At 40.0% G+C, this 23,455-nt stretch overlaps 1 pseudogene; it reads right to left on the minus strand.

The window, feature by feature from the left end:
- Positions 1 to 21,822: 21,822 nt before the first annotated feature.
- Positions 21,823 to 22,251, minus strand: LOC108533677 (ubiquitin-conjugating enzyme E2 D2 pseudogene; annotated as a pseudogene).
- Positions 22,252 to 23,455: the final 1,204 nt, after the last annotated feature.

The raw sequence follows: 23,455 nt of genomic DNA on the forward strand, positions 1-23,455 counted from the left end.
CACTGAGCTTGGCCAGTACGGTTTTTCATAATATAGCCCTTGCTTTCTTTTCAAGTCTCAATGAGTTACTTTTTCCAGCTTAAACAAGATGCTAAATATCAAAAACTTGGTATAAGGTAGATATATTAGTCAAGGTACTTAGTTATAAGTACCTATATACTTATAGGTAGGGCAGGACAACCACGCCAGGTGGAGGAGCAGGAACAAAGTCCCAGTTTATATTAAGGAAGGCTTCAGGGCCTGGACACAGGCCTGAACATGGGATGCAACTGCTGGGCTCTCAGCAAGTGCTGCCTCTGAAGGCTGAATGCTTCCTTTCCATCCTGGTGAGAAATGATTCTTACCAGCACCTCCTTATTCATGTCACTCTTTTAATTTGATGACGTAGCTAGGTAGTTCTGATCAACAGAGTCCAAGTCCCATACCTGTATCCCACCCACAAACGAGGTTAAATAGGTGAGTTTTTGACTTCTGTACTGGAGAGGCCAGGACTCCAATGGTAGGGAATTCTCAAAATATATGAAAGTTGTTAAAAAGTTGCCAGAAAACATGACAAATATTCCAATAGTAGGTAGTCAATAAATAGTACCTCCCTTCTCCAGGGAGAAGAACATACTAGAATGGGTACATAAACATCCATTAATAGGTTAGGTGAGTGAAGTTCACTATGAAATTTTATTATGAAAACTTTCAAATACATACCAAGCTTCAACTTTTGTCAACTGATGGTCTACCTTGTTTTAGCTCTACCTGTACTCATTCCTTCATTTCCCCTACCCCCACTATTTTGAAGAAAATCTCAAACATTAAATATTTTCATTCATAAATGTTAACATGCATCTCTAAAACATGAAGATTGCTTATGAATTTTTGATTGTGGAGAAGTAACGTGGCATAACCACATTTCTGAATTTGGATAAGGATTCATATTTTCCTTCAGGGCAGAAGTGTTGATCCAGTCCCCACTGTGTGGAAGATATAGTTAGTTCACATTCTTTAGGAGCTCACAACCCATTTATTTATTCATTCATCCATGAAGCAGGAAAACAGGTAAGTAAGTACCAGCTACCTTTTCTGCACTGGGCTCAACAAGATGAATCAAAATACAGTCACTGTTCTTAGGAAATTTTGATAAAAAGCAGATAAAGGCCTGAAGCATTAAACAACAAAGCTGAATATAACAGACAGACATAGTAAGGCAGAAGGTGAGTGATCACAAAATGAATTAAGAAATAGTAGGCAAAATTCTCCACGTTTTTATAGCAGGTTTTTGATATGCTCATTCTTAGTTACAGTGTTCATTTTGCATTGCTATAAAGGAGTACCTGAGGCTGGCTAATTTATGAAGAAAAAAGGTTTAATTAGCTCACAGTTCTGCATGCTGTTCAAGCATGGCACCTGCATCTATCTTCTCAGCTTCTGGTGAGGCTTCAGGAAGCTTTTACTCATGGCAGAAGATGATGACGGAGCAGGTCCCATGGTGAGAGAGAGAGGGAGGAATGCCATGCTCTTTTAAACAACCAGCTCTTATGTGAACGAACAGAATGAGAACTCATTCAGTACTGCAGTCAGGGCACCACACCATTCATGAGGGATCTGTCCCCATGACCCAAACACCTTCCGCTGGGCCCCACCTCCAAAACTGGGGATCACATTTCCACATGAGATTTGGAAGGAACAAATATCCAAACCATATCAGTCACTCTGGAGGTAGAAATTCCATGGGTACTTAAGATAATTGAATATCTTTGTGGATTATTCAATCACAGAAATTTGAAACAAATTTTAGAACAGAGAAAAACTTGCCCAACATATTTGTTAAACTTTCCTGTCAGGGGATTACATCAAAGCACGTTCATCTCCTCAAACATCTTGCCAATTTTTATTCAAATATGAAGTGGTATCTGGAATTATCTCAGTCTCTAGGGCTGTACTTGTGCAACTTCAGTAATTTCCAAACCCAAAGAGGCACATATCTAACTCATAATGGCTATAACAAGTATGTACACGAGGAAGAAATACAACCCTTTACGTTTCTAAGTAAAACATGGATAAATATTACCAGAACTTAACTGAGTTTTAAAATTTTTATTAATTTCGTAAGTATAGTCAGTCTTCGACTCTGTTTTTATCATTTTCAGTAGAGATCGAATTGCAAACAAGGAAAGAACTCTATGAACTAGACAAGTTGGTGTAGTGCTTTGGGCAATAAGCTAATCCTCAAATTGCTTAACTCTGAGCATATTATGACATTCATCAGATAGCATATCTAAAATTGACACCGTGCAAGACACCTTGGGTGTAGGTGCTGGGTGGTATGAAGTTCTTTATTTCATGTAAAAAGCATGAAATAAAGTTGTTTTATTTTAAGTTCTTTATTTCATGTAAAAAGCATGAAATAAAGGGGCAAAAAGTTATCACCCTAAAAGTCAGGCTAGAATTTCTCAAGTATGGCAAATTAACATGAGAGCAACAGTGTTTTCTGAGTGATCAGGCACATGGCTCGTTTCTGTTGAAACCTGCCATTCTACATACCAGTCATTGACTTGGAAATGGATATCAAAGAGAAGGTCATAATAGTGATGAAGAAGCTTACACTCAAATCTTTTTTAAAAACCCTCAACCGGTTACTGAAAATGAAACAAAATATCAAAGGTCTTCCTCTGCATGGGCAATCAGATAGGCACTGCTATCATCATGGGGAAACTGTTTCTTTGAGATATTTTGTGTCTAAACTTCCTTGGAAGAGGCTGTGAAAAGTGAAGAAAGGGATAAGAATTGCAATGCCTTTGACTAAGAAAAGTAGATTTGAAAGGGCTGTCTGGCCTATAAATGGACGATGCTAGGACTCTGGAGGAAAATTGTTACTTACTGAAAAGAAATAATACTGAGTGACTTTACCATGTTCACTGTGAAAACAGGCTGGAGGCTGCTGATGTAATTATATTTTCATTGTGCACTTGACTCCTTATAATTGTTTGGAGGCTATACAGAAAAGAGTTGGCATAAAGGCCCAAGTGCTATTCTTTGACAGGTCTGATTATAAGGCTGGCATCTGTGAACTTAGGTTGTGGGAGGCTTCCCGTGATTAACTGGTAGAGTGGCTCACTGTACCTAAGCTATTTGAACAAACAATGTGGTTATGGTGAACACGTGATTTTCTTGTGGGAATTTAAGATTTGAGTATGTGCCAAGCAGAGGATGCCTACATGATTAGCCCCCAATAAAATCCCTGAGTGCTGAGTCTCTCCTGCTTGGTAATATTTCACAGGTGTGCTTTCAACTTATTGACAGGGGAATTACGCACATCCCATGTAACTCTGTTGAGAGAGGACTCTGGAAACTTGTGCCTAGTTTCCCCCATGCTTTGCCCCATGTGCCTTTTTCCTTTGCTGATTCTGCTTTGTATCATTTCACTGCAATAAGTCATGGCTGTGAGTATGACTATGGGCCGAGTGCCTCAAACAAATCATGGGATGCTGCATGGTCTTGGGAACTCTCTACACAGTGGTTCTGAAGAGAAACATGAGAGGATGATGGCCTTAAATTTTGGAATATTGCTTTTTTTGTACAATTGTTATATTTAGTAGAGTAGAGTCAGTATGCTATAGAGCAGACTTGTCTAATCTGTGGCCCACAGGCTGCATGCAGCCGAGGACAGCTTTCAATGTGGCTCAACACAAATTCATGAACTTTCTTAAAACATGACATTATGAGATGTTCTTGCAATATTTTGTTTATTTGTTTTAGCTCATCAGCTACTGTTAGTATTAGTGTATTTTATGTGTGGCCCAAGGCAATTCTTCTTCCATTATGGCCCAGGAAATCCAAGAGATTGGACACCTCTGCATAAAGGGTGAAGTTGTGGGCCATGGCATGAAAGAGACCAAGGTTTGAATCCTAGCTGTGACTTAAGCAAGTGACTTTGGCACTCTAAGCTTCAGTTTCCTTACATGTAAAATGTAGACAGTGGTATTTATTCTGGAGATTAAATGGGATAAAGCTTATGTCTGTGTCTGTCATAGAGTCATAGTTCAATATTATTGTTGTGAATTGAGGAATATCATTAAGGTGTATCTTCAAATATTCTTCCAATTGATAACATTGTATCTGTGGTAGAGTCAACTCCAAATTATTTTTGATATTGCAGAAAGATTGCAGAAAGAAAGAAAATCGTTTATATAATAAAGTTACATAATATTTCATCATAGAAGTATCTTTTTTCACATTATAAAGCTAATATACACTTAGTATATAAAGCATTTAAATGATACAAAATGTTAAAAGTAGAAAGTGTAATTCCTCCAGAATTTTACATCCTGCCCCATGATTTGGTGCTTATTCTTTGAGATTTAAGTGTATCTAGAAACACATTGTTTTAGGCAAAATAGAACACATTATTCATACTATTTTGTATTCATCAATATACCTAGGCATTTGGCATTTTCACATTGTTACAGATAGAGTGACCTCATTATTTTTAAATGTGGCATAGTTTCCTATAGGTTGGGCATAGGGTAGTCTGTTTAACCAGGCTCCTTGGTGGACCTTTTTAGTTCCAATCTGAAGTCACCATAAACAATGTTAGAGTAAATAAACTCTACATTTTAGAAAACAGTTGCTACTTTCTCTACTCTTTGAGAAGAAATAATAATAGCATTTTTTAAAAAGGCCTGGATAGTTTTTCTTAATGAAATTGCAAGATATGCTTCTTTAACCTGAAGATATGGGCTGAGGGACACTGAATCACTTCAACACTTGAAATTATGGCAGCTTCAGAACATAGATGAGCTTAGACTACCAAAGAAAACTAAAATGAAAAAACTATGTTCAGTGTACACTGCTCAGGTGGTGGGTGCACCAGAATCTCAGAAATCACCACTGAAGAACTTATTCAAGTAACCAAACACCACCTGTTTGCCAAAGAGCTACTGAAATAAATAGGGTGGGCGTGAGTGGCTCAAGTCTGTAATCTTAGCACTTTGGGAAGCTGATGTGGTTGGGTCACTTGAGGTCAGGAGTTTGAGACCAGCCTGACCAACATGTTGAAACCCTGTCTCTACTAAAACTACAAGTATTAGCTGGGCGTGGTGGTGCATGCCTGTAATCCCAGTTGCTCGGGTCATTGGGACATGAGAATTACTTGAACTCAGAGGCTGTGCACTCCAGCGCCACTGCACTCCAGCCTGGGTAATAGAGCGAGATTCTGTCTCAAAAACATAATAAATAATTACAAAGAAAAAGCTGTGTTCAAACTTCAAACTAAGACTATAAAAGTTTGGGCAGTTACTGTAATCTCTTTAAAAATTTGGCCAGAATGTACAGACCACATTTGGATCCTGACTTGATCCAGAAATAGATGAGACAACTGGGGAAACTTGACCATTGACTTGCTATTTGAGGATAGGAAATAATTTTTAATAAATGTGTTAGGTTTGGTAGTGATATTATGATTATCAATCTTCAGAGTCCTTATATTTTAGAGAACCAGAATAAAATATTGCTGGATAAAATCGTATGTCTGGGGTTGGCTTTAGAATCATCCGACTAAGGAGAACAAAATTGTGTGAGGTTGTGTGCATGGATGTGAGGGTGTGTGGGCAGAGATGAATTGTTGAAGCTGGCTCAAGGAGTTTCATTATATAATACTCTCTACATTTGTATATTGTGAAAATTTTCATAATAAGTTGAAAAAAAAAAAAAAAAACTTAGTTTCAATGGCTAATTGTTTCTATTTGGGTAGAGAGAAGTCATGAAAAGGCCAAAGGGAAAAGGGTTTTTTTTTTTTCAGGGCTGACTAACCTTAGCAATGGATTTTCACTCCTGGCCTTAGTCCAGGGGTGCAGAGCTTTGGATTCTTAAGGTCACTGACTCATCGGAAGAAAAGAAACAAAACGAGGACATATGTTTTTAATTTTAAAAATTAAAAAAAATTGTTTTTAAGACACTGAGAGCACTAACTTTGCAAATTTAAGAAATTAAGAAAGAAATCGCAGGATTTGAACCACTAAGTAATTGTGATAATAAGTTGATGTCTTTGAGTAAAAAAACCTTTTCTTTCTTTTTTTCTTTTATTTTTTTGTGGCTGCTGGGCATTCACTACCTCTTTTTAATAGCACTGCCAATTTCCAAACATATCCATCCTGTCACGTACAGCCTTCATGGGAGAGGAAATCCAGTGGTCTGCCTCTTACATTATAAGCTCCTTCTTCTCATGACCTGGCTGAGGGAGGTCACTGAGATTTTCACAAATGGTTTACCCCAGCAGTGACATTCTTGACCAGGCTGTTTCTGCTAGGAAACTAATCCTTTGGCTCCCACTTACTAGTCCTTAGAGCTACCCTGGATCCTGCCAATTTCCAAGGCCCATTCTCTTAGCTTGCCTACAGATTCTCATTGCTACCAAGTTTCTTACACTAACCTGTCTTTTGCCGTAAGTAGCCAGAGTTGGATTTTGCCATTAGTGAGCAAAAGTTTATTCCTCTGTTGTGAGTTAAGGTCAATTAAATGCCATCAGAGAAAGAGGCTGTCAGCCAAAAAGAGGAATAGAAAGATTAAGGGAGCAGCTGGAGAAAGAGCAAAGACGGGGTTTGCATGAGCAAAATTCAGCAGAAAGCTATAATAGATGAGGCACTGGAGAAGGACAGGAAGACCGTTTTTTTTTTTGCCCATCCTTTCTCTGCCTCTTAATAAGAAACCAGATTCCCCTCTACCACCTTACCCCAATTCCTTCCAAAGCCCTCTGTTGCTCTTCTTCAGATCCTACCCCTCCTACTCAAGGCTGCAAACTGTCCAGGGTCAATCAGTAGCTTCACAGGCACATTCCATCCCTGTACTTCCCCACCCAGCCAACCAGGAGCCTCATCTCGGCTAACTTGTCATGTACCCCACCCCTGCCAACTCCCTGCCCAGCAGGGAGGGGCTGCACTCTATCTGCTGTTAACTTAGACCTGCTTTGCCCTTTTTTGTCTCTGTTTGATTAATCATCATAGGTTGAAATTCTCTGAGGATGACCTGAATAGAAAATTAAAACTTGTATCTTTTCATAGAAACTCTCTTGTTTTAGAGCTAGTCAAGGGTGGTTTTTGGAGGAAACTGTGTCAACAATAACCCATAACCTTTGAACCAACTCAAAATGCCCTTTTAAAATATAGCATAGGTCTGTAAAGTAATTGCTTTTTAAGTAAACATGAATTTAAACAGCCAAGCAAATGTAGACCCTATTAAAATAATGTCCTCAGAGGCCAGGTTATTCTAATTATGCTGCTGTTTCTTCTCATATTTTTGAAACTCATTTCTGGTCATTTAGCATCTAAAGCCTGATTTTTCTCATTCAATGAATATATTCTGAGTGTCTATCATGTTACAAACTTTGGGCCAGGGACTGGTGAAGAAGAGGTTATGGTTTTTAAACTCCTAGTCTCAGAAAGGACACAGATACAAAAGCACTTATAAAAAGCAAGAGATCCAGATAATGAATTTCTAAATAATCAAGTGCTAAGTGCTTTTAGGACTGTCTACAGTTTGAAGGAAATTCTTTACTACATCCAAAATTGAGCAAATTGACATTCTTTTTTTTTTTTTTTTTTTTTTTTTTTTGAGATGGAGTCTCACTCTGTTGCCCAGGCTGAAGTGCAGTGGCATGATCTCAGCTCATTGGGACTACAGGTGTGTGCCACCACACCCGGCTAATTTTTTTGTGTGCTTTTAGTAGAAAGAGGGCTTCACCATGTTGGCCAGGCTGGTCTTGAACTCATGACATCAAGCAATCCACTTGCCTTGGCCTCCTAAAGTGGTGGGATTACAGATATGAGCCAGCCTCAAATTGACATCTATCCTGTAGCACCTAGATTGTGGTTTCCAGACACCTTTTCCAACAAGAGGAACCAAAACTTTTAGGAGAAATAGCTGATTCAAGGTGTCGGACAGAAAATATAAAAGAACATGAAGTATCTTGTTATAGGAGAGGCAAGGAAATATCAAATACTATTGGGGTCATCTCAAAATGACTCACAAGGGCCAGCTTGAAAAGCTTCCTACTTACCACCTCGCACCTGTTAGAATAGCTATTATCAACAAGATGAAAGGTAACGATGTTGATGAGGATATAGAAGAAAGGGAACCCTTAAACTGCTGGTGAAAGTATAAAATAGCACAGCTGCTATGGAAAACACTATGAAGTTTCCTGAAAAATTAAAAATAGAACTATCATATGACCCAGTCATCCCATTAATGGGTATATATCCAAAGGAATTGGTGGAGTGAGTGTGTCAGAGATATTTGAGAAGAGAATATCTACACTCCCATGTTTATTGCAGCATTAGTCACAATAGCCAAGATACGGAATCAACTTCAGAGTCTATCAGTGAATAAAAGGATCAGAAAAATGGAATACTACTATTCAGCTTTAAAAAAGAAGGAAATGCTGTCATTTGTGGCAACATAGATGAAACTAGGGACATTATATTAAATGAAATAAGCCAACACAAAAAGACAAATACAGTATGATCGCATTTATATGTATGTCTTAGTCTGTTTCCTATTGGTATAATAAAATATCATAGACTGGTAATTTATCAACAGGAATTTATTTCTCATAGTTCTGGAGGCTGGAAAGTTCAAGATAGACACTGGCAGGTTTGATATATGATGAGGACCCAATCTCTGCTTCCAAAATGGCGACTAGTTGCTGCATCCTTTGGAGGGGAGGAACACTGTTGCCTCACATGGCAGAAGAGCATAGGAGCAAGAGGACTCTCCCTTCAACCCTGAGGTCTTTTATAAGTGTGCAAATTCCATTTGTGAGAGCAGAGCCCTCATGACTGAATCACCTTCCAAAGGCTCTTAATACTGTTGCATCGGGATTAAGTTTCAACATGAATTTTGGAGGGAGTACCGTCATTCAACATAGCAATGTAGGATTTTAAAAATTCAAACTCAGCGGGGCGCGGTGGCTCACGCCTGTAATCCCAGCCCGTTGGGAGGCCGAGGCGGGTGAATCATAAGGTCAGATGGAGACCATCCTGGCTAACACGGTGAAACCTGTCTCTACTAAAACATACAAAAATTAGCCGGGCTTGGTGGCGGGCGCCTATAGTCCCAGCTACTGGGAAGGCTGAGGCAGGACAATGGCATGAACCTGGGAGGCGGAGCTTGCAGTGAGTGGAGATCACGCCAGGGCACTCCAGCCTGGGTGACAGAGAGAGACTCCGTCTCAAAAAAAAAAAAAAAAAAAAAAAGTCATCAAGGCAGAGAGTAGAGTAATGGTCACCAAAGGCTAGGAGATAGGCGAATTGGGAAGATGTTAGTCAAAGGATACAAAATTTCAGTTGGACAGGAGAAATAAATTCAAGAAATCTATTGTACATCATGTTCACTATAGTTAACATATACTTGAAAATAGCTGAGATTAAATTTTAAGTGTTCTCACCACAGAAAATAAGTATGTGAGGTAATCCATATGTTAATTAGTTCTATTCAGCCATTGCACAATGTATGCACATATCAAAACGTCATGTATACTCTAAATATACACACTTTATTTGCCAGTTAAAAAATAGACTTCTCACTGACCAAAATGGGATGATATGAGCACTAATACAAGTGATAAGTGGATTCAAACTCATCAAATATCTGTAACACAATATGTTCATAATATAACTAAAACAAAGGGTCATAGGAAACCAACTCCTTATTTTGAAAAATGATTAAAGAAAAAATATGTATTCTTTGCAAACTGTACAACTAGGTAAGCAAGTTGTAGGTAAAGGGAAATTTATCTTAGGATGATAGTTAATGTTTGAAAAAGAAGTGATAGGGTTTTGCCTCTTTACAAGCCCCTAATGAAATAATAGATCATAGACTTGAACATTAATGGTTGGCAACATCAAACACAAAAAGAAAGAATTTGACATCATGGGCATCCTGATAAATGCCAAACTACCATTTGGCTGCCTCTAGGGACAGATGTCAGAGATAGAGCAAGGGAGATTTGACTTGACCTTAAATACCTTCTTTTTTTCTTTTTTTTGAGACAGGGTCTTGCGCTATCACCCAGGTTAGAATGCAGTGCTTTTCTCCATGCTAGGTTATTATATTTGTTATTTTTTTCTCAATTAAAATTTTGTTTCTGTTTGTAAAATAATACATTATTTTAGGAAATTTGTAAAATACAGGAGAGCTTAAAGGTTTAAATATACATCTTAGAAGGGATGATATTCACTGAACTTGTTTGTTCCTAGAAGCCAGGGTAGAAAGCAGGCAATGTAATGAATAATCAGTATTTATTAGATGCTCTCTTTGTTTTTGTGATCTGTATCTTCAAATAGGTTACCCCAGCCAGAAGGTTATTCATTCAGTTTAGCTGAAGTGGGTGGCAATATAGTATGATAATAAGGGTTTTGGGTTCTATTTACTGCAAACCACATAGAAAGCATTTGTAGGGCAACTACTGTGTTGGTAGTGAGGTGCTGTAGAGAAGATTATGATCATAACAGCTAGTGCCATAGGGAAGATTATTGTCATAACAACCATTCAACAAATACTGAAAGTGTGCCTGCTAGGAGCCAGCCATAATTGTAAGCACTGTGGATACAGAGGTGAGTGTGGCAAAGTTCCCTCTCGTGTAGAGCTTATGATACAGTGGGACGGGATGGGCGTGGTGGTCCACACCTGTAAACCCAGCACTTTGGGAGGCTGAGGCGGGTGGATCACCTGAGGTCAGGAGTTTGAGATCAGCCTAGACAACACAATGAAACCCCATCTCTACTAAAAATGCAAAAATTAGCTGGGTGTGGTGGCATACATCTGTAATCCTGGTTACTTGTGTGACTGAGGCAAGAGAATCACTTGAACCCGGGAGGCAGAGGTTGCAGTGAGCCGAGGTCATGCCATTGCACTCCAGCCTGGGTAACAAGAGCGAGACTTTGTCTTAAAAAAAAAAAAAAAAAAAAAGCAGGGGACAGAAAATAAAATCCCCCCCCGGGCCCCCTCCCCCACCACACACAATATAATGTCAGATACTGACTAGAAAAAGCGGAGTATATAGATATAGGGCTGTTGCACTCCAGCCTGGGCAACAAGAGTGACACTTTGTCTCAAAAAAAAAAAAAAAAAACAACACAGTGGGACAAAGAGATAACTCACACCCCGCCCCCCCCCACAATATAATGTCACATATTGATTTTAAAAAGCTGAAGAAAAAGCGAGTATATAGATATAGGGCTGTTATTATCACATACTTAAGCTTATGTGGCAAGTGCAGTATGAGAAGCTTTATATTCATAACCTCATTTAAACCCCACAACCTACATAGAGTAGGAGTCATTTCTCTGTTGCAGATGTGGAAAAGAGACTGTAAGAGGTGAAGTTCATATATCAAGTAAATGGAAGAGGTGTTGTATTTAAGAGCCTTTCCCTCTCTCTTTTCCAAATTTCCTCTGGATCGCTCTCCTTTTCTCTCCCTCTCCCTCTTCTTCTCCCTCTCTCTCAATTTCAAAACTTAAGGTGTTAATCAGTATGATGGAGGCACAACAGAAGATGGAAGGTCGTGTTAATACATGAAGAATGACCTCATTCTCAATAACAATGGTCATGTTATATAATCTGTCTCAATTTCCTCTTCTGCAGGATAATACCTACTACATAGTTTTTAGGATGACTTGAGAAAATATGTATAAATCAGAAGGAACATACCTCTTATCAAAAGTCCTCAGTACATATTATATTGCTAAATATAATTGATGGGCATGTGGTGAGGAAACTGACAAATAATTGGGAGTCGGCGTACGAGGTACAGGTGGGGCCTGATATTCAAAGCATAAGTATATGGAGTAGATTGGGAGGGGCCTCCGTGTTTGGAGAAGGATTAGGAGGACACCAAAGCAAACCTTTGGTAGACAGTGTGAAGAAAAATAGCACCTCGATATTCAATACAATTGTTTTCCAAAGGTCAGCAGCCGTGAGTATTGTAGGTTGCTTTTTTGATTGAGAAGAATCTCAACTGTCGCTTCAATAGTGGTTTCTCAAATTGCCTGACAATCCAACTTACCTGGGAAACTTCTTACAAAGACACATTCAAAGTTCTGTGTCTTCCAAGGCGGAGATTTCCATGGTGGGGAAATTTGGGGGACCACAGGTATAAAAGGAACAAAACCATTTGTTCACTGGTATAACCCCAGAACCTAGAGCAGTGCCTGGCATATGTAGAATATTCAACTAGTGTTTGTCGACTGAACCTCCTTTATATTTTCCTCCTTCCTATCTTCCTTTTCCTTTCCCCAAACACATAGGACATTCCCCTAACACCTGTGAAATGCTCTGTGACTGCCCTGCATCTTCCCAGGGGTGGATTCTGTGTAGAGAAAAAAGAAGGCACTTTGTCTTTGATGGGAATTAAGGGGACATGGTCAAGCCTGCTTGCTCCAAACCCCTCCTCGCTGTGTTTGCTAGCATACCAGCAACGTCCACATGGCAACTATTCTGTGTTGAGATCATGTGTTTCCTGATAGCACCTATTGCTACTACATAATGCATTGCACTGAGAAGGACAGTGACTGGGTAAAATCACTTTAACTATTCCTAGCTTCTCACTCATTTGTGTAGATTAGGCCATGAGAAGGCTTGCTGCCACTTTGAGTAGCAGAGGGGCCAGGTCCTGAAGGAATGAGACAGGGCAGTATTGATGGGAAACAGCAGGAAGGAAAAGTCCCAGGGCTTAGGGGTGGCAGACTAGGAGGAGTACCCAGAAAGATGGCTAGTATGGAAGGAGCTTTTGGGGGATGGTGGGGTTAGTGGTAGTGAGCATTTGACGAGTACGGAGAGGTGTTCCCGCTTAAGAGAGACTTTCCTGAGCAACACTTTGAGTTAGGTTGGTAGGGTGTTATTAATGGTTCCAAGTACTCGGTACACAGTTGACTTACCTGCTGAAACACTTGCTGAGTTAGCGGTTCAATTTCACAGACGTTTTAAAGTCTTGGGTATGCAGAGACTGACCTCTGTGTGACTGTCATGGAGCATGGCATTCCAAGGAGACAGCGTCACAGGTTTTCACCCTTTCTAGCACTATGTGAGCTCTGATGATTGTTTCCTCATGTTAATTTAGTGATTCTTCCCCTGACCTTGGGTATTTTCCCACACACATGCACTGATCAGCACTTAGCTGGCTGTTTGAGGGGGACCTTCTGCAGGTCTTCAGGTTCTTCCAGGGAGGCTCTCACATCTTTGGTACTCTGCCCTAGGCACTCTAGCCACCTCACTCTCCAGACTCGCGGCTGTCTCCTCAGCTCCAGGACACCTCCACGAAGGTGCCTCTTCCCTGCCCTGTGACCTGAAAAAACTTCCTGCAAATAGTATACTGGGGCAATCGTTAGCTCACCTCATTTATTTCCTATTTCTTGGAGATCACCATTCTTCATTGTCTAACTTGTTCTAAGAATTGCTGTTTCATGTATTTGTGTTTTTGTTGTTGTTGTTTCAGAGAGGAGGATAAATCTGTTCTCTCTTACTGCATTTTGGCCAGAAATGGAAATACATGAGTCATTCTTTTTTTTTTTTTTTTTTTTGAGACGGGGTCTTGCTCTGTCGCCCAGGCTGGAGTACAGTGGCCGGATCTCAGCTCACTGCAAGCTCCGCCTCCCGGGTTTACGCCATTCTCCTGCCTCAGCCTCCCGAGTAGCTGGGATTACAGGCGCCGCCACCTCGCCCGGCTAGTTTTTTGTATTTTAGTAGAGACGGGGTTTCCCCACGTTAGCCAGGATGGTCTCAATCTCCTGACCTCGTGATCTGCCCGTCTCGGCCTCCCAAAGTGCTGGGATTACAGGCTTGAGCCACCGCGCCCGGCCAAGTCATTCTTAATGCTTTTATTTTCTACTCACTTTTGGTTTTAATTTACATTTCTCCAATGACTAACAATGTTGGATACTTTTTTCTGTGCCCACTGGCCATGTGTATATCTTTTATGATGAAATGTCTATTCAAATCTTTTGCCTGTTTTTTAAAAACTTGTGTTGCTTATATTTTTATTTTTGAGTTGTAGAAATTCTTTGTATATCTCCTACCTTTTAAAATATGTAATCAGTTTAGTAATCAATTTATTACATAGATTAACTCCAGAGGAACAATCTTTAAATCTACACAAGTATTTCTATCAAATGGATTTTCACCCTTAGGTACACTTAGACCTAAGCGATTAAGAGCATAAGAAAAATAAGAGCTAGTTTGGACAGACACCAAGCTAGCTGCAGGAATTTTTTTTTTCATACCCCAATGGCACCTGGAATCACAGCAAGACAGAACTGTTCACTCCCCTGGAAAGGGGGCTGAAGCTAGGGAGCCAAGTGGTCTGGCTCAGTGGGTCCCATTCCCATGGAGCCCAGCAAGCTAAGAACCACTGGCTTGAAATTCTCACTGCCAGCACAGCAGTCTGAAGTTGACCTGGGAAGATCAAGCTTGGTGGGAGGATGGGCATCAGCCATTACTGAGGCTTAAGTAGGCAGTTTTCCCCTGACAGTGCTAAGGAGGCCTGGAAGTTTAGACTGCACAGAACTCAACACAGCACAGCAAAACGGCTGTGGCCACACTGCTTCTCTCGATTCCTCTTCACTGGGCAAGGGATCTCTAAAAGAAAGGCAGAAGCCCCAGTCAGGGACTTATAGATAAAACTCCCATCTCCCATGGGACAGAGCACCTGGGAGAAGGGGTGGATGTGGGCGCAGCTTCAGCAGACTTAAACGTTCCTGCCTGCTGACTCTGAACAGAACAGTGAATCTCACAGCACAACTCTTGAGCTCTGCTAAGAGACAGCCTGCCTCCTCAAGGGGGTCCTGACTCCCATGCTTTCTGACTGGGAGAGACCTCCCAACAGGGGTTGACAGGCAACTCATGCAGGAGAGCTCTGGCTGGCATCAGGATGGGGCACCTCTGGGACGAAGCTTCCAGAGGAAGGAGCAGGCAGCAATCTTTGCTGTTTTGCAGCCTCCACTGGTGATACCCAGGCAAGTAGGGTCTGGAGCAGACCTCCAGCAAATGGCAGCAGACCTGCAGCAGAGGGACCTGACAATTAGAAGAAAAACTAACAAACAGAAAGCAACAACATCAGCATCAACAAAAAGGACCCCACACAGAAACCCAATCCAAAGGTCATCAGCCTCAAAGATCAAAGGCAGATAAATCCACAAAGATGAGGAAAACCAGCACAAAACAGTGAAAATTCCAAAACCAGAATGCCTCTTCTCCTCCAAATGATCGCAACTCCTCCAGCAAGGGCACAAAACTGGATAGAGAATGAGTTTGATGAACTGACAGAAGTAGGCTTCAGAAGGTGGGTAATAACAAACTCCTTTGAGCTAAAGAAGCATTTCTCATTCAATGCAAGGAAGCTAAGAACCTTGACAAAAGGTTACAGTAACTGCTAACTAGAATAACTGGTTTAGAGAGGAAAATAAATGACCTGATGGAGCTGAAAAGCACAGCATGAGAACTTCATGAACCATACACAAGTATCAATAGCCAAATCCATCAAGGGGAAGAAAGGATATCAGAGATTGAAGATCAACTTAGTGAAATAAGGCGTGAAGACAAGATTAGAAAAAAAACAAAAGGAACAAACAAAGCTTCCAAAAAATATGGGACTATGTGAAAAGACCAAACCTACGATTGATTGGGGTCCCTGAAAGTGACAGGGAAAATGGAACCAAGTTGGAAAACACTCTTCACTGTATTATCCAGGAGAATTTCCCCAACCTGGAAAGACAGGCCAACAATCAAATTCAGGAAATATGGAGAACACCACTAAGATACTACTTGAGAAGTGCAACCTCAAGACACATAATTGCAGATTTCTCCAAGGTTGAAATGAAGGAAAAAATGTTAAGAGCAGCCAGAGAGAAAGGTCAAGTAACCTACAGATGGAAGCCCATCAGACTAAGCAAATCTATCTGCAGAAACCCTACAAACCAGAAGAGGGTAGGGGCCAATATTCAACATTCTGAAAGAATTTTCAACCCAGAATTTCATATCCAGTCAAACTAAGCATCACAAGTGAATGAGAAATAAAATCCTTTCCAGACAAGCAAATGCTGAGGGATTTTGTCACCACCAGGCCTGCCTTACAAAGAGTTCCTGAAGGAAGTGCTAAATATGGAAAGGAAAAACCAGTACCAGTCACTGCAAAAACACATCAAAATAGAAAGACCAATGACACTATGAAGAAACTACATCAACTAATGTGCAAAATAACCAGCTAGCATCATGATGACAGGATCAAATTCACACATAACAATATTAACTTTAAATGTAAATGGACTAAATGCTCCAATTAAAAGACACAGACTGGCAATTGGATAAGGAGTCAAGACCTATTGGTGTGCTGTATTCAGGAGACCCATCTCACATGCAAAGACACACATAGGTTCAAAATCAAGGGATGGAGGAATATTTACCAAGCAAATGGAAAGCAAAAAACCCACAGGGGTTACAATCCTAGTCTCTGATAAAACAGACTTTAAACCAACAAAGATCAAAAAGGCCAATGAAGAGCATTACATAATGGTAAGGGGATCAATGCAACAAGAAGAGCTAACTGTCCTAAATATATATGTACCCAATACAGGAGCACCTAGATTTATAAAACAAGTTCTTAGAGACCTACAAAGAGATGTAGACTCCCACACAATAAGAGTGGGAGATTTTAACACTCCACTGTCAATATTAGATCAATGAGACAGAAAATTAACAAGGATTATATTCAGGACTTGAACTCAGTTCTGGACCAAGTGAAACTAATAGACATCTACAGAACCCTCTACCCCAAATCAACAGAATATACATTCTTCTCAGTACCACATGGCACTTATTCTAAAATTGACCACATAATTGGAAGTAAAACACTCCTCAGCAAATGCAAAAGAATGGAAATCTTAACAGTCTCTCAGACTCAATCAAATCAGAACGTAGGATTAAGAAACTCACTCAAAACTGTACAACTACATGGAAACTGAACAACTTGCTGTTGAATGACTACTGGGTAAATAATGAAATGAAGGCAGAAATAAAGATGTTCTTTGAAACCAATGAGAACAGAGACACAACATACCAGAATCTCCGGGATACAGCTAAAGCAGTCTTAAGAAGGAAATTTATAGCACTAAATGCCCAGAAGAGAAAGCAGGAAAGATCTAAAATTGACACCCTAACATCACAATTACAAGAACTAGAGAAGCAAGAGCAAACAAATTTAAAAGCTAGCAGGAGACAAGAAATGACTAAGATCAGAACAGAATTGAGGGAGATAGAGACACAAAAACCCCTTCAAAAAAATCAATGAATCCAGGGGCTGGTTTTTTGAAAAGATTAACAAAATAGACCACTAGCTAGATTAATAAAGGAGAAAAGAGAGAAGAATCAAATAGACACAATAAGAAATGATAAAGAGGATATCACCAGTGGTCCCACAAAAATACCAACTACCATCAGAGTACTTATAAACACCTCTACACAAATAAACTAGAAATCTAGAAGAAGTGGATAAATTCCTGGACACATACACCCTCCCAGTACTAAACCAGGAAGAAGCCATATCCCTGAATAGACCAATAACAAGTTCTGAAATTGAGGCAGTAATTAATAGCCTACCAACCGTATAAAACAAGGCCAGATGGATTCACAGCCAAATTCTACCAGAGGTACAAAGAGGAGCAGGTACCATTCCTTCTGAAACTATTCCAAACAACAGAAAAACCCATCACATTTGATGTACTAATAGCTCCAATCCATATAAATGTTGTCCAGTTAAACTTAGACCTTAAAATACAGGATGTGGGTAGAGTTTAATCTGGTTGGTCATAATTTTTATGTAAGATGTAGCTCCTTTGCAGTAAAATGAATACAGAAACAGCTTCAGTTCACTTTGCTTTTCACAATTGTCTTGACTATAGATGGAATCTACTGAAAAACAGTCTCCTACAGGTGAGTAAAGCTTTTCTCCTCCATCCAAGCACACATCATACCCACCACCCCTAACTGTTATCCAAATTTAAGTCAATGAGGAAAGCTTTTAGTCTCACACCTAGGCTATGCCTGTAGAACTGGCTTGTCACACACACACTTCTCTGCTAGGAGGCAATGTTGGTACAGATGTACAGTATTTCTAGTATGTTGTTCCAAGTATGTGCAACCTGCAGCATTGCTGTATCAGGTTGTATGTACAGGGCAGGGTGAGGTATGCACTCATGGAAGGCAGTAAAATGGAAATCAAAATAACTTGCTTTTTTTTTTTTTTTTTNAAAGCAACAACATCAGCATCAACAAAAAGGACCCCCACACAGAAACCCAATCCAAAGGTCATCAGCCTCAAAGATCAAAGGCAGATAAATCCACAAAGATGAGGAAAAACCAGCACAAAAACAGTGAAAATTCCAAAAACCAGAATGCCTCTTCTCCTCCAAATGATCGCAACTCCTCCAGCAAGGGCACAAAACTGGATAGAGAATGAGTTTGATGAACTGACAGAAGTAGGCTTCAGAAGGTGGGTAATAACAAACTCCTTTGAGCTAAAGAAGCATTTCTCATTCAATGCAAGGAAGCTAAGAACCTTGACAAAAGGTTACAGTAACTGCTAACTAGAATAACTGGTTTAGAGAGGAAAATAAATGACCTGATGGAGCTGAAAAGCACAGCATGAGAACTTCATGAACCATACACAAGTATCAATAGCCAAATCCATCAAGGGGAAGAAAGGATATCAGAGATTGAAGATCAACTTAGTGAAATAAGGCGTGAAGACAAGATTAGAAAAAAAACAAAAAGGAACAAACAAAGCTTCCAAAAAATATGGGACTATGTGAAAAGACCAAACCTACGATTGATTGGGGTCCCTGAAAGTGACAGGGAAAATGGAACCAAGTTGGAAAACACTCTTCACTGTATTATCCAGGAGAATTTCCCCAACCTGGAAAGACAGGCCAACAATCAAATTCAGGAAATATGGAGAACACCACTAAGATACTACTTGAGAAGTGCAACCTCAAGACACATAATTGCAGATTTCTCCAAGGTTGAAATGAAGGAAAAAATGTTAAGAGCAGCCAGAGAGAAAGGTCAAGTAACCTACAGATGGAAGCCCATCAGACTAAGCAAATCTATCTGCAGAAACCCTACAAACCAGAAGAGGGTAGGGGCCAATATTCAACATTCTGAAAGAATTTTCAACCCAGAATTTCATATCCAGTCAAACTAAGCATCACAAGTGAATGAGAAATAAAATCCTTTCCAGACAAGCAAATGCTGAGGGATTTTGTCACCACCAGGCCTGCCTTACAAAGAGTTCCTGAAGGAAGTGCTAAATATGGAAAGGAAAAACCAGTACCAGTCACTGCAAAAACACATCAAAATAGAAAGACCAATGACACTATGAAGAAACTACATCAACTAATGTGCAAAATAACCAGCTAGCATCATGATGACAGGATCAAATTCACACATAACAATATTAACTTTAAATGTAAATGGACTAAATGCTCCAATTAAAAGACACAGACTGGCAATTGGATAAGGAGTCAAGACCTATTGGTGTGCTGTATTCAGGAGACCCATCTCACATGCAAAGACACACATAGGTTCAAAATCAAGGGATGGAGGAATATTTACCAAGCAAATGGAAAGCAAAAAACCCACAGGGGTTACAATCCTAGTCTCTGATAAAACAGACTTTAAACCAACAAAGATCAAAAGGCCAATGAAGAGCATTACATAATGGTAAGGGGATCAATGCAACAAGAAGAGCTAACTGTCCTAAATATATATGTACCCAATACAGGAGCACCTAGATTTATAAAACAAGTTCTTAGAGACCTACAAAGAGATGTAGACTCCCACACAATAAGAGTGGGAGATTTTAACACTCCACTGTCAATATTAGATCAATGAGACAGAAAATTAACAAGGATTATATTCAGGACTTGAACTCAGTTCTGGACCAAGTGAAACTAATAGACATCTACAGAACCCTCTACCCCAAATCAACAGAATATACATTCTTCTCAGTACCACATGGCACTTATTCTAAAATTGACCACATAATTGGAAGTAAAACACTCCTCAGCAAATGCAAAAGAATGGAAATCTTAACAGTCTCTCAGACTCAATCAAATCAGAACGTAGGATTAAGAAACTCACTCAAAACTGTACAACTACATGGAAACTGAACAACTTGCTGTTGAATGACTACTGGGTAAATAATGAAATGAAGGCAGAAATAAAGATGTTCTTTGAAACCAATGAGAACAGAGACACAACATACCAGAATCTCCGGGATACAGCTAAAGCAGTCTTAAGAAGGAAATTTATAGCACTAAATGCCCAGAAGAGAAAGCAGGAAAGATCTAAAATTGACACCCTAACATCACAATTACAAGAACTAGAGAAGCAAGAGCAAACAAATTTAAAAGCTAGCAGGAGACAAGAAATGACTAAGATCAGAACAGAATTGAGGGAGATAGAGACACAAAACCCCTTCAAAAAAATCAATGAATCCAGGGGCTGGTTTTTTGAAAAGATTAACAAAATAGACCACTAGCTAGATTAATAAAGGAGAAAAGAGAGAAGAATCAAATAGACACAATAAGAAATGATAAAGAGGATATCACCAGTGGTCCCACAAAATACCAACTACCATCAGAGTACTTATAAACACCTCTACACAAATAAACTAGAAATCTAGAAGAAGTGGATAAATTCCTGGACACATACACCCTCCCAGTACTAAACCAGGAAGAAGCCATATCCCTGAATAGACCAATAACAAGTTCTGAAATTGAGGCAGTAATTAATAGCCTACCAACCGTATAAAACAAGGCCAGATGGATTCACAGCCAAATTCTACCAGAGGTACAAAGAGGAGCAGGTACCATTCCTTCTGAAACTATTCCAAACAACAGAAAACCCATCACATTTGATGTACTAATAGCTCCAATCCATATAAATGTTGTCCAGTTAAACTTAGACCTTAAAATACAGGATGTGGGTAGAGTTTAATCTGGTTGGTCATAATTTTATGTAAGATGTAGCTCCTTTGCAGTAAAATGAATACAGAAACAGCTTCAGTTCACTTTGCTTTTCACAATTGTCTTGACTATAGATGGAATCTACTGAAAACAGTCTCCTACAGGTGAGTAAAGCTTTTCTCCTCCATCCAAGCACACATCATACCCACCACCCCTAACTGTTATCCAAATTTAAGTCAATGAGGAAAGCTTTTAGTCTCACACCTAGGCTATGCCTGTAGAACTGGCTTGTCACACACACACTTCTCTGCTAGGAGGCAATGTTGGTACAGATGTACAGTATTTCTAGTATGTTGTTCCAAGTATGTGCAACCTGCAGCATTGCTGTATCAGGTTGTATGTACAGGGCAGGGTGAGGTATGCACTCATGGAAGGCAGTAAAATGGAAATCAAAATAACTTGCTTTTTTTTTTTTTTTTTGAGACCGGGCCTTGCTCTGTCACCCAGGCAAGAGTGCAGTGGTACTATCATGACTCACTGCAGCCTTGAATTCCTGGACTCAAGGGTGCCTCCCACTTCAGCCTCCTGAGTAGCTGAGACCAAAGGCACATGCCATTATGCCTGGCTAATTTTTAAATTTTTTTGTAGAGACAGCGTCTCACTACATTGTCCAGGCTGCTTTTGAACTCCTGGGCCCAAGCAATCCTCCTGCTTTAGCCTCCCAAAGTATTGAGATTATAGGTGTCAGCCATTATGCCCAGCCTAAAAGGACTTTCTCTTTCAGAGTGCCCCTGTCTTTGTTTGTAGAGGATATTCAATTTCTTTAATTACCTGGCATACTTTGAGTCCATCCCTGAGCTCTTCTGCTATACTTTTCTCTATCCTTTCTGTAGATCCCAGCAACCTCAGTCACTAGAGGATCATGTGGATTGGAATCACACAATAGGGAACAAAATGTTCAAGGGTACTTTTGAAATAGTGCTGGAGACCACTGTGACCATAGAATATCAAAACACATGCTGCCATTACTGTTACTATTTGGATAATACATTCCTGTAAATGCAACCTTAGGGGGTTTAAAGGGGTAGTCTGTTGGGAAATGAATTGCAAGAAAAAAATTCCACGCTGATAGGGACTGTCATTTCACCTCTTACTGCAGCTTGCCAGTGGGACATGCCATCTCCAATAGGACCAGCTGAACACTCTGCTGGAGCAGGGGGTCCTGTGCCAGGTCATTCAATTCCTTGTGGGTTCTCTTTGGAGCTTTGGTGGGAGGCAAGTGGTGTTCCCTCCAACCCCTGGGACCAGGATGAGGACAGGGAAGGGACGGGCGAGGGAGCCTGAGGCCACCTCCCAGCTGGAGAAAATGGGGAGTTGGGGTGAGGGGTCCGGGGAGACAGGATGAGGGCTGGGGATGCCTGCTGAGTGGCCACCATGTTACTCTGGGCGGCCCCTTTGTGCACTGCAGCAGCTTAACTAACTCCCTTTTCTCTGGTAATATTTGTTGCTTAAAAGAGGATGGATTTATCTTTCTATTAGTTAATATGTTAATAGTTAATATGGCTATATCAGCTTTCTCTTGGTTAGGATCTTTATATCTTTCTCATATAGTAGATACAAGTATATAAACAGGCATATTTCAGGCTCAGGTGTATAGAATTGATCATAATATTAACCATACTATTGTGGGTCTGTTTTATGTGTATATAATCTGTTGTTTTTGCTAGCTCTTGTTCATTGTGCCTTGGCTGTTTAGTTATTTTGTACCATGAGCTGCTTCATGGTTTGTAATTTTACTTACAGAAATTCTCGTTAGCTAGCTTAAAGATGGGGTCCTTCAAAGAGAATTTTCCCCTTCTTCTAGGTTTATGGGAACTACTGTTAGTCCAGGGGCCTCTAAATTAAATGTTCAGCAAGACTTTTCTCCAGTTCTCTCAGGTAGTGTAAATTCAAGCTACAAACATGCATAGACTAGATTTCTCTGGTTTTTAGTATTTAGAATTCTGTTTCTTTTCTTGTTTCTGCTTAGCACTAAAATTTGAGCTCATAGATTTTCTTTTCTTTGGAGCTGGAGGTAAGAAGGGAGAGGTGAGGTATTGGAGACTATTATGGGTTTATTTCTAGTTCTTTCTAAAAATAAATGGTTTAACCCATTATGATCCCAACATTTTTTGTGGAAGATCTCCTTTTAGACACAGTTTAATTTTGCTGACCAGTAATGATTCAATGAGGGGAATTTCGCTTTCTTTTAACAGACTCCACAACGTGGGCAGACCCTGGGCTGTGTCTCTGGTGCCTTTGAGGTCATAAAATACAAAGCTCAATCTCTTCTTCCTCGCTTCTCTCATTTGACAAATGGCCGGCTCCAGGCCTCTCGCAAATTCCCCACAGTGACTCGTCTTCACTTAGTCCCTGATTTGAGAATTCGTTACTTTTTTTTTTTTTTTTTTTTTTTT

The sequence above is a fragment of the Rhinopithecus bieti genome, unplaced genomic scaffold (genome assembly GCF_001698545.2).
Source record: "Rhinopithecus bieti isolate Rb0 unplaced genomic scaffold, ASM169854v2 scaffold_11110, whole genome shotgun sequence".
Lineage (NCBI taxonomy): Eukaryota > Metazoa > Chordata > Mammalia > Primates > Cercopithecidae > Rhinopithecus > Rhinopithecus bieti.